We start from the raw sequence: 16,665 nt of genomic DNA on the forward strand, positions 1-16,665 counted from the left end.
GGAGTTTCTGTCTCTCCCACCAGCACTTCACGGGCAGGGTCCGACTCCTCCACGCAGCAGCAGGACCTCGCGGTACGGATGGGACCCCGGAAGACCAGTTTCTCAGCCGCCACCTGGCCCCCTTGCCGGGGGTCCCCCACGTCCGGTCCCTCGAAAGCAGGCCGCTCCTCTGCTTTACGCGCGGTGGGCGACCAACAGTTACGGTCCCAAGGAAGATCATCCACGTTTTATTCGGTGCTGGTGCTGGGAGGATGGGGCCGGGATACAAGTCCCCCACCCCCACTGCGCTCAGCAGCGGACCCTCTCCAGCGAGGCCCTCGAAACCTGCCCCAAGCCACTGCCACCGCACGCGGTGCGCACGTCCATCCCGGGGCGGCGAAGAGCGGGGAGGCGCGCAACTGAGCATGCGCAGAGGGAGGCTGTCCGGCCCGCTTTACGACCCTCCCCACCCTAGCCCCGCCCCTCCCGCTCTGCTGTGCAAGCCGCGGCGCGAGGTCGCCCACGCTCCCTTCTCCCCGCCCTGTGGGTCCCGGGCACCCGGAGTGTTCTGGCGCCCGTGCGTGATGACGTACACGCGCGCCAAGACGTGGGGACGCAGACGGGCCGTAGAGAGCGTGAGTTTCCGCGTCTGTTTGGCCCCCCTCGCGTCGCTGGTTCTGCCTGGTGTCGCTTCGCCTTTTCCCAGGGTCGTGGCGCCGGGTTGGGAGCGGGTGCCGGGCGCCTCCAGTCGGCGCTTTCCCCGGGGCCGGGCCGGGGAGGGGGGGGGGGTTCGGGTTGGAGGCGCGCTTCCGCATTCTGAGCACCCTGGGCAAGTCCCAGAGGCGGAAGGGTGCTTCCCGTCGCGAGTCTACCGAGTCAACCGGGTTGGGGGTGGGGGGAGGATCCCGTCGTCTGCACCCTGTCTGATCCTGGTGACGACCGCCCTGGCAAGGATGTGCTCGGAGGATGGATGGGCTGGGCTCTGTGGGGGTTTTAAAAGCGTCCTTTCGAAAGCAGGAAGTTTAAAGTGACGTTGCATCATCAGCAACAATTTGCAGTTTTAGGTGCCGGGAGAATAACTTCGTTTCTCCCAGCAAGTGTGTGGCCGACACAACCCTAACCTAAAAAGTGGTGTTTCTCTTAATAGGGGATAGGAAATCCGCCTGTGAATGTAACCCTTTTTCTCGTCACATTTTAAAAACCTGTCCAAAAATGGATCACATGCTTTCTTTTGTCCAAACTAAGCAATAACTTTTGAAGACTCAGGATTGCTTATTAGGAATTATTGTATAGTCATGACTTAATCATCGCGTTGTGTAGGTCTCTTTGCAGGACATTCAGTGACAGCTGTACTTTGCCTCTTTTAGTTCTCTGCAATTACTTCTTAAAAGTCTTAAGTCCCACATTTCTTTTTTTTTTTTTTTTCCCAGTTCCAATAAACTGTAAAGACTTATAATTTGCTGCTGACACGGCAGCTTGGGGAAGCAAGTAATTTTACAAAGAATAACGGTACATTGAGTTCCTAATTGTCCCTGGACTACTAGCAGCAGCATCACATGGGAACTTGTTGAAAATGCAAATTTTGGGATCTTATCTCAGACTTCAATCAGAAATCTATTCTAACATGCTTTCCAGTGGATCCCAATGTACCTGGGTGCTTACGTTGTTAAGTATTGCTGTCATGATAAAGAGTTGCTCTTGTGAAGTCACAGAACGTACTTGGAATCCAGGTGAAGCCTTTCCTAGGTGTAAGATCTTGGACAAGTTACTTAGAGGCTTCTTCACAGGGCTGTGAGTATTCAGTGTGAAAATGCAGGGAAAGTGTTTGAGACCCTTGGGTGGTTCACTTGGGTAAGCCTCTGACTTCGCTCAGGTCATGATCTCATGGTTTGTGGGTGTGAGCCCAGGAGGGCATTGTATTGACAGCTCAGAGCCTGGAGCCTGCTTCAGATTCTGTGTTTCTCTCTCTCTCTCTCTCTCTCTCCCTCCCTCCCTCCCTCCCTCTCTCCCCCCCTCCCCCCCCACTCGTTCTCTCTCTTTCTCAAAACTAAATAAACATTAAAAAAGAAAAAGAAAATTCAGGGAAAGCGTTTAACACTAACACACATAGAAAACACTCAAAGATGAGATGCTGTTTAATAGCTGCTTCGAACTGCATGAAGTTTGAGGCGCCTGGGTAACTCGGTTAAGCATCTGACTTCGGCACAGGTCATGATCTCACGGTTTGTGAGTTCGAACCCCTCATCTGGTTCTGCACTGACAGCTTGCCAGCTCCAGCTCAGAGCCTGCTTTAGATTCTGTGTGTCCTTTCTCTGCCCCTTCCCTGCTTGCACTGTCTCTCGTTCTCTCTCTCTCAAATAAGCATTAAAAATTACAAAAAAAAAAAATTGTATAAGTTAAATACACACATAGATTGTGCTGGAAGTATTTTCATGGGGTTAATTGTGAATTGCAGTGCCTGACTATTGTGACCACAGCTTACAGGGCATTTTGTTTATTTCTGGATCCTAGTAATAGTCTATATAATTAAGATCGTTGGATGCAGGATATTTAGTTGAAGGTTATAGCAGTACGTGCTAATACCCACACTACTGGGGCTGTAGTAGTTTTTTGTTTCTTGTTTTTTGTTTTTTTAAAAGTAGATGTCCTTCCCAGTGTGGGCCTTGAACTCACTACTCTGAGATCAAGAGTCACATGCTGTACCCCCTGAACCAAGCAGGTGCCCTGGGACTGAGTATTCTTAAGAATGACATAACTAATTGTGTTAAGGAATGGATTTTGGTGTTTTCAGCTTAATTATACCTTCTTTTGACCCAGAACTTGGTAAAGAAGTAGGGTGGATACCCAGAGTAAGCCTTAGCTATAGAGATGAGAGGTGTTAATGACTTGCAAGCAGAAGATGTTTCTGTGCTTATCTTTCTTTCCCACGTGGCACATAGCTCCACCAGCAGAGACCTCGTACTAACCACCCCCTGTACCTCTATTCTGGAAGCACTGTGGGACCAAGGTTAAGTGTGCCTTTCGCCTGCTGGGGTTTTTTTTTTTCCCCAGATTGTCAGTTGCAGTAACCTACAATTCTTCCCTTTTCAGGGGGCCAGTGTTGGGCGGGGGGGGCGGGTGGCGATATTTAGGATTTGAGGCAGTTGCCATAAAACCTAAACTCATTCCAGTGTTGAGGAGTGTCACTGACTCACCATGGCATACACAACATGTCACTTTGATTAGAGCACACTGCTCCCGAACCACACCATGGCTCCTAGATACTGTGTGTCAGAGTTTTCAGATAAACATGAGTCACTTTGGATATCAGCTTCTACAAATAATTTTGTTAATACCACCGCTAAATTAACACTGTCCCATCATGAAACATTCAGTTTTCAATGGCCCCCACATTTTCTACTTCTCTGTATTAGAGCGGCAGACTCATAGTAGTGGTTTTGGTCACGTCGAACCTGCTTTGAACTTTGCCTCTGCTACTTAACTGAGTTCTTTAGACAAATTAACATCCTCTTAATTTCCTTTTTTATAAAGTAGAAGTCATGGTGCGTACCTACCTCAGGACTTTGCATTAAATGAAATAAAGTGCAAAACGTGAAGGCATAGAGGTTCAATAAATGCTGCATGTTGGGACAGGGGAGAAAAAGATAGTTATCACCCCCAAACTTACCTTATTTCCTCATGCCATCTTAATAAATAAATTTTTGTTATTAGCTAACTGTACTGCTTTTCTTTTCAAATGGTAAAATCCTGAAGTGAAGAGTCAAAGCTTTCACATTATTATGAGTGGGAGAAGGCAAACGTGAAAAAGGTGAAAACTCTAAAACCTGGTAGAAAAACACTATCTTCAGTTTGATCACCACAACAGAGCAACTTCCATAAATTGTTTTGGGTGTTTATTGGAACTTCAAGGTCCATTGAGCTTGAGGTCCATTGATTAATATTTAAGTATCTTCAGTTAATTAACCAGGACAGTCAGCTAGAGAAGGGACAGGATGTTCCAGGAGATGGGACAGCACTGAAAACGCATTATACATTATGTATCATCTTTTAAAAAGTAATAATACCGTGTATTTTTGTCTATATATTACATATGACTATGTGAGCGTGGAAAATACTTGAAAGGAGCCAGAGCAGGTCATAATTTTGCTTACTTGGCAATGTATTATAATATGGAGGTGGGGATAAGTAATCTAACGGTGGTACATTTATGTAAAGTTAGATACATGCATGTATGTGTAAACATTCTTTTTATAAACCATTTAAAAGAAAGGATGCTTTAAAGAGATAGATTCCCTTTTATGCTGTATTTCTAATCATGTAAGCAGTGGTCTTTAGATTTTGTTTTTGTTTTTTTGTTTTTGTTTTTGTTTTTGTTTTTGTTTTGTTTTGTTTTTAGGAGGCAACCCTCTTTAGCTGAATCTTACCTGAAGAGCTCAGGAGCTGAGAGGCTTTAAGAGAGGTTGAAGGGCACAGTTCTGCCTGCTGGTGCTCATCTTGAATCTTTTGCGGTGACATTCTGAGGCATGTCGCTGGAACCCTGGAATCCAGGACATTGGGTGTGAAACTCTTCATCTGTGGGATAGAAATCCTCAAGAGATGAGTTCTCTCTAAGAAGTCCTTGCAGTAAGAATTATTGTGAGTGAGATTCACAAACTTGTTCTGAAGACAGCTAGCTCCCAGGGTTTTCAGCCGTGTCAGATGTGTGTATGACTCTCATGCACAGGAGCAAGTGGCTGTTAAAAAAAGAGAAAGCATCCATCCTCAGTCTGGCCCGTACTTTACAAAATAGGAGTCTATGCACACGTTTTGAGAAGTCCTCTCAGTTTTTATTTTATTTTTTTGAGCCCTCTAAGCCATGACAGCTGTATCACTGTTAAAGCTATTTAATATTTTAACTGGCTGTTGTTTAGCATTACAGATGACTTGAGGAAAAAGAAACAAGAAGTCAGTGGAAATACATTACTTGTGTTTACAGTCCCTCTGTTTTTTGTTGTATGAAAGCAGCTGGTTTGCAATTTATATGGTAAAGGGTTTTTCTTAAGCAGTTAATTTTTAGTTAATAGTGAGCTTTCATAAGAAAAATAATCTCAAATGCTGAGTATTTGTCAGATTGTTATTAATAGGAGCGGTAGTAATATCACATTGTCTTTTTTCACACATTGAGGAGGGTTTCCTGGTGACAGCTGGAGTGTGGGGGAGGGGGAGTCACTTTCAATCAGCCAGCTGCTCTGTGCAACATCATGATGGCAATATTTCAAAGCCTGTGGGATAATTTTGGCTGTATTCAGAAAAGAAAATGTGTCAAATTTCTGGGAAGCGATAGATAGTGTACAAGAGCCATATAAGAGCCCTTTGGGATCTAGATGATAGTCAACGAACAATGGTGTGCATTCAGGTTTGTGTGTTGGTGTTATTTTACCATCTAGTTTCTTGGACATTGTTACATGCACATCATAATTATAAAGCAATAAAGTCTAGTCCCATGGGGGGAAAGGCTCATTACTTTATGGAGAGGAAGGGAGATTGGAAAACAAACTTTGGGAGTGTGCTACGTGCTTTCACATAATATGCTATCTCATTTATTCTTCACAATGACTCCAGTAAGTAAGTGGAATTTTTCTCATCTATGGATAAAGAAGCAGACGCTCAGCAGGATTGATTATATGATTTGCCCAAGGCCACACACTAGTAAACAGTGGCATCCATATTTGACCCCAAATCTGGCTTCAGCTCCAGGAATGTTCTCATTATACCAACAGCTGTTTCTGCATGGTGTAAACTTGCTTATGCATTTTTAATCCAAAGTCACAGTATCAGGATAGTTATGAATGAAATTTATATACATATTACAATGACTTCAACTTTATATAAATAATATATAGGGGTGTGTGTACGTGCTTGTGTCAGTCAATGTGTGATGGCAGCTCCTCCTAATTTTAGATTTTTTTTTTCCTTGATGGAGTCTCTTGGGCAACACTGAAAGAAACTTTGCTACATTTTTTTTATGTTACAGATACCAGCAATTCACAGTCATGGTTGTAATGAGTCAGTTTGATTCCAACTTTGAGCAAATGTAGGAATAAATACTGTGCCTACTGCCCATGTAGTCTCTTCCTTCGTACCAAAGTATTCAAGATTTCCTTGTTTCTTTCAAGGTATGTTAATTTTGTATCAAAGAGGGACTTTTTGGCTTTCCAGATTTTTAGCTTGTAGCTATTATGTCTGCCAAGTGATGACTTAAATCCTGTGTGTGTGTGTGTGTGTGTGTGTGTGTGTGTGTGAGAGAGAGAGAGAGAGAGAGAGAGAGAGAGAGAGAGATGACTCTCCTGCTTTTGATGATGAGTTTCATGGATCATTTCATCTCCCTCCCCATTGCCCACGGGATAGTGCCTGCCCAGTATTTTCTTTCTTTCCTTCCCCCACACCCCATACAAATCCTTAAAACTTATTTTTGCTCTTTTCTAAACATTCTGTGCACATTTATATGCATTCATATTTTCATTCTTTATCGCACTGTAGTGTCACTGTTTGTATGTCTGCTCTCTAGACTGGTTGCCTGAAAGGACACTAATTCTCAGATATTTATTAAACGATACAGACAGTGAGATATAAAATTATATACTCAATGCTTTTACTGGTATAGTTCCACATTCATTGGTTTTCTTCTTTGGGCTCACAATTAGAGAAATGTGATGACTAATGTCTATTAATGAATTACATAATGGTGAAACACAGGTAAAGCCACAGAAGAGCATGCAGGATACTCCCATGATCCTTTCTAAAGGCTCTCAGGTTGAAGAAGCCTCTTATTCAGTTCCTTCCTTCCTTCCATTTTTCCTTCCTTCCTTCCTCTCTTCCTTTGTCTTTTCTTCCTCCTTCCTTCCTTTTCTCCTTCCTCTTTCCTTTGTTTTTTTTTTTTTTCGTTTTGTTGATGAATCTAAATGATTCGTTGTCCCAAAGTCCTAGTCAGAAGTTTTCATCAAGTGGTAACGTTTTATTAAATGGACAAACTAGTCTTATTTTCAGTGAAGAAGAAAGGCAGGGAGTATAGGTTGAAAATCAATAATTAGATATATTCTTTAAAATCATCAACCTTGTGTAATTAGAAGACAAATTTTAGATCATCCATTTTTCCTTTTGTGATTACATTCTTCATCCAGGGTCCCAGTTTAAGTTTATTTATTTTTGAAAGAGAGACAGAGGGTGAGTGGGGGAGGAGCAGAGAGAGAGGGAGACACAGAATCCAAAGCAGGCTCCAGGCTCTGAGCTGTCAGCACAGAGCCTGATGTGGGGCTCAAACTCATGAACCGTGAGATCATGACCTGAGCTAAAGTCGGACGCTCACCGACTGAGCCACCCAGCTGCCCCAACCAGTGTCCAAGTTTAGACACTTAGTAGATGACTTTGAGAGGACTTTGCCTTATTTATGCAGAAGTTGCTCTTGTTCTCATGTCCTTAGCCAGCTGTGCTCTTCTCTCTCTAGGAATAGCATGGCTGGAACAGACCTTTGAGATACTGCTTCTATATGCATCATGTTTTGGTTCTCCCACGGACTCGAGTGAGGTACCAGGAGATGAGAGCTGGTGATGCTTGAATGAGACTAGGGTCTGCTTGCCAGCCCTTGGCAAATGTAGCGTTTTGGGGAGTGTTCTTTGCAAACAACAGAAAGTGAGTTAACTATGGTATCCAGATAGCTTATTCGAAAACAAGAGATTTGTTGGAAGTCAATGGGTAGCTCAGAGAATCAACAGAAAACCAAACAACCAAGCCTTGGTAAAGGAGAGTAGCCAGGTGAGCTCTCAAGGTTTAGGTAGACTCAGTGGACTTGAAGGATATCTTTAGGTTAAGGCTCCAAATATCAGTTCCAGGTGTTGTTGGTCTTTGTATCTCTGCACAGGTTTTAGATTCCAGGGAGAGAGTTATTATTCCAACTCTGGTCACCATCACCCTTGAATCAGTGTGGGAAAGGAAAACTTGACACCCCCCCCCCCCCCCCCCCCCGTCCCCACCAGGACCACATCCGGTAAGGCTGGGAGGCAACTTCCTGTTCCTGAAAGAATGAAGTATTGATGCTGTCCGGCAGGCCAAAGCTCCAAGCCGACCCCACCACCTGCTGCTTAGTGGCCGTCCCATGTGCTTTGTGGGCACATAAACAGCATCTCTGAAGTCAGGCGTGCTCCTCTCCCCCTTGACTTGTTCCTGTGCTGGGAGGATTTCAGTCACATGAATAATTCATTACCAGTTCTTACACAGAGATTAAATGGGGGGATGGCGAGCACTTTTTCATGGACTTTAGGCAGATAAACAAAGAAATCTGGCACAGAGCAAAGGTGAGCATGGAATTTACTTGAATCCTCTAGAAGGGAGTGATGGGGAGTATTGCAGCTCTGCATGTGTCTCCGGGTTAAGGACCTACGTCTGAAGGGCTGTCAGTCGGAGAACTTTAATGAGCCCTCATTACACTAAGACGTGTAGTCTGTGAGAGAAGGGACCGACTTATGATTGATACTGGAAATCATAAGTGGTGAAGGATCACAATTGGAGTTGGCACTAATTTCCCCTCACCGTGGAGCAAAAGTCAAGATTATATACAAAATCCAGTGGTTTCATTTTTTTCATGTATAAAGATAATATAATCCTTTCTGTTAAGACTATAACACTCTAAAAAGGAGCAAAGAAAATAAAAATTTTGCCATCTGACATATTGAAATTTTTTTTGGAAAGACTCATTAAATTCTCAAATTATCAGATCATGTTGACGGGAACTCTGGTTTGAGACTTTGTTATAAAATTTATTTTAATTAAAAAATAGTTCCTACTTTGATGTGCCTACCACGTACCCCATCATACTGTTTTCAAAATGTACGTGGACTTCAATCATATGATGTAGTTTAAACAGTGGATCATAGAAAGCCAAGAAAAATGCTAATTGGTTACTCAGTTATAAAAATACTTGAAAGGTATTTAAAATTTTTAATCTTAGGTCTTTATTTGTTTGTATGGATTAAAAACACTATCACTTCCCAATTTATGATTTGATCTACGTAATCTCATTTAATCCTCATGAAACCCAGTGAGCCTGCATTATGTCCTTTTACAGGTGAGAAACTGGTGATCAAATACATTTTCTAAGGCATATTGTAGAGCTCTCACCAAAGACCACGCCCTTAAGGACTGTCCTATACTACATACGTCTATATTGCTGGCCCCGTATATCTTTTTGACAAAAAGCATTGGGACGTTTCTTTTCCCAAAGCCTGTTTACCCTGTTTCCTGACAACTTCGTTATGTTCAGAAACTGTTCAGATGTGTTATATCAGCCATCACCTTGTGCTTCTGTTTGCTGTGAATGCGGCAGCAGCTCCCACGTTGCAGCTGTATGCCCTGTGAAGCCTTTTGTCCTTTATGTCTGAGAGTAGCCTGACAACCTTTCATGTTGAATTCAGCAAGATTGCTTTTTATTTAACAAAGCTGAGTGTTGCTTTCTAGGTGAAAAATAATTAAATGCTTTTAAAGATGTATTTGATTAACTGGAAGCTGATCTGTGTAAATTAATTATAACTATAATGATGTCATAGCCTTGTCTTTTGTTATTAACCAGGTAATTGACCAGAAGTTTGGAAGCTTATTGTAACTGACAGTTAGTGGTTTGACCTTGTGTGCTGTCTAGAAGTGCAACATGCACGATGCATGTAAATGCAGTTTTTTTTCACTGAGCTGCATGTATTGTCAGAGCATCTGATCCTGGGTTCTTATTTTTACTCTTCCCTTCTTTGCAGAAATTGCTACAGTCGAACTAGATATTATCCTGATCTCTTACTAAAAGCATCTTGCCAAACACAAATGTGGTCCTTGAGTAATTATAATCAGAGATAATCATTGGCACATTAAGAACATATGATCAAGTAAACAAATGCCAAGATTAAAGGAATCTTGATTTTAAATTCCATGTGAGGGAAGGCAGAACAACTTTTTGTAGAGAAGACATTAAGAGGAAAAGTAAGGGCATATTTGACAGGTTGAGAGAGAATTTGTCCCCTCTTACTCTGCTTTGTCCAAGGAAGGTCAGGGCATGCATTTTAAATCTTTGAGTGATGGGAGCCTCTAACTTTGGTGAGTTGGTTTAAGGATGGGATTGTGAGAATAAAACATGGAGTGGAAGTGAATAATAATGGCTGACAAGCAGCACTTCTTAGGTTAGCTGACCTCCCTCCCACACACTTTATGCTGGTGGTATAGTCAGCTATGCCAGAATGGGACACAGGCATTCCTCAAATCCTCATGCTGTGCAAAATCATGTAATAAAAACCACAGGGCTTATGGTGCAAATGGTGGCTGGAGCAAAACACTCACAAAACTTTGTCAGTTGTACGTTAAAAAAAAAAAAAAAAAAGGAACCTAATAAAACGGTAGCATGGTCACACGTGTTAAATGGTTAAGAAATACATAACTACTACAATAAATATGGTACTTTGCCTTCAAAAAATCCTGAACTTTGCTTGTGAAAGTGGTTGTCAGAGGATTGGAGCTAGTGAATTATTGTCAGGTGGTAGTAGAAGGATTATCAGAAGTGGAAGGTAAGTTGTAACTGCAGGTGTGATGGTGTAACTCGTAATATACTCTCTGATCTCAGGTAGGTGGTAGATGTTTGAGGTATGTAATTGGGTGCATTTGGTGAATTTCTGTGTAGCTTTCTTCAGCTGGGTGTAGTTTTCTGCTTTCACCTAATGCTTCTTGCGGATGAAATTGCACGTCATCAAATGCGAAATTTGCATTATGTTCTGTTGTTCCCTGAATATTAATTGCATTTGAACACATTTGCTTGTTACAAAGCAAGCACTATAGCAGAGCTGACCAGGCTAATTAACTTCTACTTCTCTAATGTAGTTCGAGCGTTTACGCTAACAGCACATGCATGCTGTTTCCTGTCTTAAAAATATCTTTCCGGGGCGCCTGGGTGGCGCAGTCGGTTAAGCGTCTGACTTCAGCCAGGTCACGATCTCGCGGTCCGTGAGTTCGAGCCCCGCGTCGGGCTCTGGGCTGATGGCTCAGAGCCTGGAGCCTGTTTCCGATTCTGTGTCTCCCTCTCTCTCTGCCCCTCCCCCGTTCATGCTCTGTCTCTCTCTGTCCCAAAAATAAATAAACATTGAAAAAAAAAAAAAAATTAAAAAAAAAAAAAAAAAAAAAAAAAAGAAAAATATCTTTCCTTTTTTCCACTTTCTGTTTTTCAAACCCAGGTGCAAGGGAGGTATTCTCTGATTTGGACTGATGTAACATTTCTATATTGGCACATACTTGTACATTATTTTCCTGTTTTTAAAACGGGCTGGGTTCAGAAATGACACAAGACACGAGTGAAGGCGGAGGAAACAACTAAATGGCCAAGTGGTTCTCAGCAGGAAAAAGCATATCCATTTATTAGGAGAAATTAAGCCTCTTCTAGCTCTGATGGGATTTTGCACAAGGAACAGTAAGTTTGAATGATGTTTTACAATAATGTGAAGATGATTCCTATGTGACAGTCCCTTGGGTGAGACCGATGTCAAGTCTTCTAATAATATGAAGGTGCATTTATGCAGAAGTCATTCTTCAAAGGCAAAGTGAATGATGTGACCATGATTTTGGAGATTTGGTAAAACACAGGGCTAAGAGTTGAGATAGTGCTCCTTTATTCGAGCAATTCTTAAAAGGTAGAAAAGATATTTTTGCCTCTCTGTGGCTTGTCAGATTAAACCTTACTTTGTAGGACAGGACTGGGGGAGATGGCAGAATGCTAACCAGGGTGCACTTCACACCTGTCGTCCCCCCCCCGCAGACCCACACTTTCCAGAGTCCTAGCTAGCAAAGTGCCTGGCACTGGTGGGAGAAAGTCAGAGAAGGCGTGGAAGACTTTTGATCCTCTGGTTCTCTCTTTGTATAGCATGTATATATTCCACAGTGAGAAAAAAAACAACATTTAGGTTATTGTTACTTTTTTGTCTTTAACTGGATTTTTAAAATTGATTTTTTGTTTTTGTTGGCTATGACTGTGATAGTTACCAAAAGAAGTGGGGTATTTGAATGTTACTTTGTATTAGTTTCTTAAATATAGATCAACAAATTGTCTTGTATCAAGAAAACAATTAGATTTGGGGTGCCTGGGTGGCTTAGTCAGTTGTGTGACTTAAGCTCAGGTCACATGATCTTGCAGTCCATGAGTTCAAGCCCCACATTGGGCTCTGTGCTGACAGCTCAGAGCCTGGGACCTGCTTCAGATTCTGTGTCTCCCTCTCTCTCTGCTCTTCCCCCATTCATGCTCTGTCTTTCTCTCTTTCAAAAATAAATAAATGTTTAAAAAATTAAAAAAACAAAAACACTTAAGTTTGATAGAGTAAAAGTTTTCTGTAGTGAGATTTTCTATATTTGAAATAATTTCAAAATTCATGTACATTTTGGTATGTTTAATGGAAGTCATCAACTGCCCTTTCTTGGGAAAGACTATTCTTTATGCTGAGATTATGTCCTTCCTAATTTTTTTGGTGGTCAAGTATCATATCTTTTATTGAAAGGTGACTTCTTATTTCAGCTCTGACATGTAAAGAGTTTGGAAATTGTCATCCCTGTCCTCACAACAGGACAAAAGCTGAACAAATTGAAAATCAAGATTTTATAGATCTGTCAGAGAACTGAAGATGTAAGGCAGACTGTCACCCCCAAATCTTAGAGGCTTATATTGAAAGTCATAGTCAAGTTCATTCCTGTAGGAGAGGAAAAAATTTTGTTCCCTTCTATGCTCCTGGGTTCTCCAGTTGGAACCCTGTAAACCAGACTGACAGAAGACAGATCAGCAAGAGAAAAACAAAACAAGTTTATTAGCATGTGTGTTGTGTATATATTTGGGAGTACACAGAGATGAGTAACTCAGGGGGATGGTTAGAACTTGGGCTTATATAGCATTTTAACAAAAGAACAACACGTTCGTGGAGAAGTGACAAGACAAAGGAAAAGGACTTTAAGTTTCTGTAGGAGGCAAATATGTGGGCAATTAATGGAAGATATGGGCTAATTAGCAAAGTTTGTTATGTATATTTCATGGGTGTCCAATCAAAGGTTGTCCCAGATTAACTTTTGTGTTTCCTTGAAGATACGGAGGGGAATGCCTGCAAATTCATGTCCACCTCTTAGGTAAATAGAAGAGGGCAAAGGACTTGTATTTGCTTCTTCTCAATTGCCTTCAGCTCAGAAAAAATCTTCATGCCAAGTGGCATATATTGGTGGCATATTCTGCTTCCCTGCAATTAGCTTGCTTGGAACTGAGGTCACTGAAGGTAGTAACTATTAGAACTATTTAAATAGTAACTTCCATGATTTGCTGGAGTCTAAGTGTAGACTATCTTGAGAGTTAAGAACTCTCAGCTTTTCTGCAGACAAACCTGACTCATCATTTCATTTTAATAACAGAGACTAGAGCCGGATTATCTCGTGGTTAAAATTTCTGCTTGTCTATAAAATGGGGAAATAATAATAACAGTGCCTGTTCATAAAGTTTGGAGGATCGAATGGGATACGTGAAATAAAACTAAGAATTTAGGAATGAGTTTGGTGTCTTTATCTAAAGGAAAACAACCCGTGGATTGGGAGGTACAGTGCCTAACAAGCAGTGAACACTCTTCTTTGAGGATTTTGGGCAAGCCGGAATGTGATAGGACATTACAAGAGGCAATGTGGAAGCGGGGCATGATTGGCTAGGGGGCGGGGATATCCTGATGAGGCTGGTGTGTTCTGCTTTCTAGGGTAAGATAAGCTAGCTGCAGCTAAAATGGAGGATCGTTAGTGGTGGTCAGGTTTCCTTGACAGTAAGGCGTTTCTTGTAAGTGCAGGCTGGCTGAGGTCTAGGTTTGTGATCTGGGTCAGGCCACGAGCGTGGCCTCCAGTTGTGGGTCCTGATCTGTGAATTAGTTTTATCAGATAATAGCACACTCGTAAGGTTGGAGAGCCGTACTTCCAAAGACGAACTGGTAATATGTGTGTGTAATTTTGGCCAGTGATTTGACTTTTCTTTTTGACCTCTATTTTAGAAAAACCAGCAATCAATAGAAAATGAGTATTTCTATTGAAGTCATTAAAACAATAGCTAAGATTTAAGGAGTGTTGACTGTGTGCTTGGCGTTAGTTTAAGCACTTTGATGTTTTAAGTCATTTAATCTTTACGTTTAGCCATTATTACTACCACTCCATTTTACGTAGTGGGAAGCTAAGGCTTGGTTTAGCTGCCTTGCATAAAGTCACACAGCACACGACTGAAGCCAGTCAGTGGGACCAATTTAGACTGGAGTGTGTGCTCTCAAACCCCAAGACACCCTGAAAACACGCAGCTTGGAGGATATGATAACTGGGTCTGGGGAAATCCTATTGACAGTTGTGGGCCATCCATTCAGAGAGCATTGTGGGACATCAGTGTTGTGGTCAGGGAGCCTGCCGATGAGGAGCCTGGTGGAGAGCTGGGCTGGCAGTTGAGGAGGAATTGAATGGGTTGAGAGGAGTAGAAGGAAATGTGTCGCGGAGCAGGGAGTGATGCTAGGAGGGCCCTTCCTACATCCCCTTCATCCATTCTGACAGACTTCTAGCTGTCAGGACCTGCTAGGACTCAAACACTAGCCTCTGAGTGTTTTCTCTGGCCCCTGACACTTGCTTTGCCAGGTATCACGAGCCACAAGTGACAGTGAGGTAAGGCAGACTCTCAGCCCTTTGGGCGGTAGCACTGGGGCGTATCTACGCCAGCTCCCAGACTTCCCAGTGAGATTAAGCCCCAGGCACCCATCGTGATGGCTGGCTTGATAATGCACACAGCTTTGGCTGCTTTGCCTTCCCTGGTTTGCTTCCCTACTGGCCTCCTGGTCAGTTGCCTCCCAAATGAATTATCATAAATCCCAAACGTGTGGCTTCCCAAATAAATTACTTGCACAGAGACCTTTGTCTCAGTGTCTGCTTCTGGGGGAAGCCCAAACAATGTATAATAATACCAGAACAAGTTGTTACAGTCATCAAGAGAATTCTAATTAAATCCTCATACCAACCCATTTTATAGATGGGAAAACTGAGGCATGGATTGGTGTGGTACTTTGCTCAAGGGAATAACACAGGTAATAAACAGACCAGATGGGTGATCTGATCCAAGGCAGCCGTCGTAACCTCTGCTTGTGCTGAGCAAAGACCTAGAGGCAGGCATGACCTGATCAGACAGCTAGGCATAGGAGAGTAACAGAAGTTACTCAGAGTTTTAAGTACTCAGAGTTTTAAGTTTCACAATCCCAAGGGCTTCAAGGGAGCGTCTTGGCAGGGGTCTCTTGTTCTGCCATTACAAAGCTGCACAAAGGGTTTCTTTCTTTTAGACGTTGCTTGGGTTGGATTTATGAGCTCAGAATGCCCCTCATCTGGATTTTTGCACGATGATGTTTTCCCTAGAGTTGGGGAGGTACAGAGAGAAACGAGGCCTGGTTGCCCTTCTGAGGGACCACCATCTGGGGCTTGCACATGGACGTGTTTGATTGTGGGCAGTTTATCGCAGAGAGGACCTTTACACCACCCCCCTTTCCCAATGATCTTATCCCTGAGAAATTCAAGGCAAGGTGACTTAAGACGCTCTGTGTCTGTTTATGATTTTCCAAATGGCCCTCCCTTGATTCCAGTGAAAATGTTTGAAAGCCACCCAGCAAATGGGCAACAGTAAATGAGTAAAAATATTTGTGTGCACAGAAGGACTCCTGCTGGGGCACCTGGGTGGTTCAGTTGGTTGAGGTCCGACTCTTGATTTCAGGTCACGATCCCAGCCAGAGTTGTGGGATTGAGCCCCGCGTCGGGCTCTGTGTCGAGTGTGGAGACTGCTTAAGATTCTTTCTCTCTCTCCCTCTGCCTCTCTCCCCTGCTGGCACTCTTCTTTGTCTTTCTCTAAAATAAAAAAATAAATAAATAAGGAGGACACCTGCTTACTGTAGAGTCATATAGTCAGACTCTTCTGGTGAAGAGTCATTCTGTAGAACTGTTTTATGTTTCTGTAAATCTGTATCCTTAATCACCCTGTGGAGTGAAGCACTGTTACCTCTCTCATTTTGTGCAGGGAATAATCAGAGCAGCTTCCTGACTTGTTTGAAGCAAACAGTTGTGTGCACTTTGTCCTTTTCTTTCTCTGAGCCTAATAACTCTGCCTCGCCTGTGGTAGATGGTCAGTGTGTTGTTTGTTGACTGATCACATGGGTGACCTGGTTAAAATGTAGCCCCTTCCAGGGTGCCTGGGTGGCTCCGTCAGTTGAGCGTCCGACTTCAGCTCAGGTCACGGTCTCATGGTTCATGAGTTGGAGCCCCGCATCAGCCTCTTTGCTGTCAGCCCGGGGCCTGCTTTGGATCCTCTGTCCCCCTTGCTCTCTGCGCATCCCCCATCCGTGTTCATGTGCACATGTGCGTGCCCTTGCTCGCGCTCTCTCAAAAATAAATAAACATTTAAAACAATTAGCCTCTTCCAGGCTAGGATGCAGTTAAACTTTCTTCTCCCAGGCGGGATTGATCGATTTCTCTCTGATCGTGTGCCTTTCTGTGTCTCTTTCTCCATCTGCCTCAGTCTCCATGTTTGGTGCATGTGTTTGGAGAGAACCGTTCGGTCTTAAGACTGGACCCAGACTTTCGGAGCTTTGTGTGCCCCAAAGCAACTTG

General features: G+C 42.9%; 1 protein-coding gene across 11 annotated transcripts in view; it reads left to right on the plus strand.

Annotated features, from left to right (window-relative positions):
- Positions 1-464: 464 nt before the first annotated feature.
- Positions 465-16,665, plus strand: part of RHBDD1 (rhomboid domain containing 1) — a 135,761-nt gene continuing 119,560 nt past the window's right edge. For 7 of the 11 annotated variants that reach the window (XR_015255593.1, XR_015255594.1, XR_015255595.1 and 4 more), the window contains exon 1: positions 465-614. The gene's annotated coding sequence lies outside the window, so the exon portion shown is untranslated. Of the gene's footprint in view, positions 615-4,375; positions 4,615-5,992; positions 6,135-11,216; positions 11,450-16,665 lie in introns of all 11 variants that reach the window. The other 4 variants (XM_086719810.1, XM_086719808.1, XM_086719809.1 and 1 more) reach the window with 4 other exon arrangements.

This window comes from Puma concolor, chromosome C1 (genome assembly GCF_028749965.1).
Source record: "Puma concolor isolate L17-30 chromosome C1, mPumCon1.1.hap2, whole genome shotgun sequence".
In the NCBI taxonomy this organism is placed as follows: domain Eukaryota; kingdom Metazoa; phylum Chordata; class Mammalia; order Carnivora; family Felidae; genus Puma; species Puma concolor.